Genomic DNA, 3,390 nt, shown 5'->3' with positions numbered 1-3,390 from the left:
GAAAACTCAGTGCACCGCTATGCATACCCTGTTGGGGTTAAACATCTATCATTCCCTGTTAATCAACAACAGGGAAGCCAAAGTCATGTTTCAGTTGGGTTTGTCTCTCTCCCCCAGCGTTTCTGGTGGGGGAAGATTCTACCTCACTTTTAAAAACACGTCTCCTGCGCCACTAGGGGTGCTAAAACCCTAGACCACTTTCATTCTACCCACAGAAGCATATATAAAAAAGGCCCTCAGCCATCCTCCCTTCTGTAAATCTAGAATAACTCTATTCTCCTGCTTCCTGTTTACAAACAAACAACTCAAACTCAATACGGAAGTGGTCCGATGAAGTAGAAGTGAGGCTACAAGACTGTTTTGCTAGTACAGACTGGGATATGTTCCAGAATTCATCCAATAGCATTGAGAAGTTTACCACATCAGTCACGGACTTCATCAATAAGTGCATAGATGTCGTCCCCAGAGTGACTATAAGAACGTATCTAAATTCAATATCCGTGCTGGGCTAAAGGCTAGAGCTACCACTTACAAGGCGGGACACTGATACATACAAGAAAGCCTGCTACGACCGCCGACGAGACATCGAAAATGCAAAAGGAAAATATAGTAGGAAGGTGGAATCCTATTACACCAGCTGCGAAGCTCATCATACGTGTGATGCAGAACTCCCAAACGAGCTAAAATCCTTCTATGCTCACTTCGAGGAATACAACAATGAGTCTTGGGTGAAAGCCCATGTTGTTCCGGATGGTTGTGATCTCTCTCTGTGGCCGATGTGAGTAAAACTTTTAAACAGGTTAACACTCGCTGGGCCAGACGGAATACCAGGGCGCATTCTCAACGCATGCGCAGACTAGCTGGCAAGGGTCTCCACGGACATTTTCAATCTCTCCTTGACACAGTCTGTAATCCCAACATGTTTTAAGATGCCCACCATTGCTCCTGTTCCCAAGAACTCCAAGGTAACCTGACTAAATGATTCTCCCTGCGATCACTCACATCTGTAATGATGTGCTTTAAAAAAGGCTGGTCATAACACACATCAACACCATCATCCCAGACACCCTGGACCCACTCCAATTTGCATACTGTGCGAGCAGATCCACAGATGAGTGGATCAGTGCCCTCTCCCACCTGGACAAGAGGGGAAATAACTGTGAGAATGCTGTTCATAGACTACAGCTCAGCGTTCAACACCATAGTCCCCTGCAAACTCATCAGCAACCTGGGACTGAACACCTCCCTCCGGTACTGGATCCTGGATTTCCTGACAGGAAATCTAAAGCTAACCCTCAACACGGGGGCCCCTCAAGGGTATGTGCTTAGTACCATCCTGTACTCCCTGTTCACCCACGACTGCGTGGCCACACACACACACACACACGACTCCAACACCATCAAGTTTGCTGGCGAAACTACGGCGGTGAGACAACCTACAGGGAGGTCAGAAACTTGGCAGTGTGGTGCCATGACAATGACCTCTCCCTCAACGTCAGTAAGACCAAGGAGCTGGACTACAGGGAAAAGAGGGAAGAGCACACCCCCATCCACATAGATGGAGCTGTAGTGGAGCAGATTGAGAGCTTTAGGTTCCTTGGCGTCCACATCACTAAGGAGTTAACATGGTCCACATACACACCTGCATAGTCGTGAAGGCACGACTGCACATCTTGCCCCTCAAGAGGCTTGAAAGATTTGGCATGGGCCCTCAGATCCTCAAAAGGTCTACAGCTGCACCATCGCGAGCATCTTGACTGACTGCGCCACCTCTTGGTATGGCAAATACACCACCCTCGACCGTAAAGTGCTACAGAGGGTGGCGCAGACAGCCTAGTGCATCATTGGGGCTGAGCTCCCTGCCATCCAGGACGTCTAAATTAGGCAGTGTCAGAGGAAGGGCCAAAACAATTGCCACAGCCTCCAGCCATAGAGCGTTCACTCTGCTACTTTCCAGCAAACGGTACCAATGTTTCAGCTCTCAGACCAACAGTCTTTGAGACAGCTTCTGACTCCTAAATAGTTAGTTTGGGTAACCATCAATTATCTGCACTGATCCTAACTTGCACTGACTCTATGCACATTCACAAGAAAACACACACAAACACTCTCACGCATTCAACCACTAAATCATTATCTATCCTGATGCCTAGTACCTTAACCCTGCCTTCATGTACATACAGTGCATTCGGAAAGTATTCAGACCCATTGAATTTTTACACATTTGTTATGTTACAGCCTTATTCAAAAATAGATTCATGAAATAGTTTCTTTCCGCCTCAATCTACGCACAATACCCCATAATGACAAAGCAAACAAAGGTTTAGATTTTTTTCCAAAATGTATTAAAAAAAATGAAATAATCCATTTAGATAAGCATTCGGACAGCAGCGATTAGAGCCTTGAGTCTTCTTTGGTATATGACGCTACAAGATTGGCACACCTGTACTTGGGGAGTTTCTCCCATTCTTCTCTGCAGATCCTATCAAGCGCTGTCAGGTTGGATGGGGAGCATCACTGCACAAATATTTTCAAATCTCTCCACAGATGTTCGATTAGGTTCAAGTCCGGGGTTTGGCTTGGCCACTCAAGAACAGAGACTTGTCCCGAAGCCACTCCTGCATTGTCTTGCCTGTGTGTTTAGGGTCATTGTCCTGTTGGAAGGTGAACCGTCGCCCCAGTCTGAGGTCCTGAGCGCTCTGGAGCAGGTTTTCATCAAGGATCTCTCTGTACATTGCTCCGTTCATCTTTCCCTCAATCCTGACTAGTATCCCAGTCCCTGCCACTGAAAAACCTCCCCACAGCATGCTGCTGCCACCTCCATGATTCACTGCAGGGATGGTGCCAGGGTTCCTTCAGACGTGACGCTTGGCATTCAGGCCAAAGAGTTCAATATTGGTTTCATCAGACCAGAGAATCTTGTTTCTCATGGTCTGAGAGTCTTTTAGGTGCCTTTTGGCAAACTCCAAGCGGGCTGACATGTGCCTTTTACTGGGGAGTGGCTTCCGTCTGGCCACGCTACCACAAAGGCCTGATTGGTGGAGTGCTGCAGAGATGGTTGTCTTTCTGGAAGGTTTTCTCATCTCCACAGAGGAACTTTAGAACTCTGACAGAGTGAATATCGTGTTCTTTGTCACCTCCCTGACCAAAGCCCTTCTCCTCCGATTTTCAGACAATTCCTTCAACCTCACGGCTTGTTTATTTCTCTGACATGCACTGTCAACTGTGCGACCTTATAGACATATGTGCCTTTCCAAATCATGTCCAATCAATTTAATTTACCACAGGTGGAGTCCAATCAAGTTGTAGAAACATCTAAGCTCAATTTTGAGTCTCATGCAAAGGGTCTGAATATTTATGTAAATGAGATATTTCCGTTTTTTTTTTTTA

This window comes from Oncorhynchus gorbuscha, linkage group LG10, assembly GCF_021184085.1.
Source record: "Oncorhynchus gorbuscha isolate QuinsamMale2020 ecotype Even-year linkage group LG10, OgorEven_v1.0, whole genome shotgun sequence".
NCBI lineage: Eukaryota > Metazoa > Chordata > Actinopteri > Salmoniformes > Salmonidae > Oncorhynchus > Oncorhynchus gorbuscha.
The sequence above is the reverse complement of the archived record's forward strand: the minus strand, read 5'-3'. Positions refer to the sequence as shown.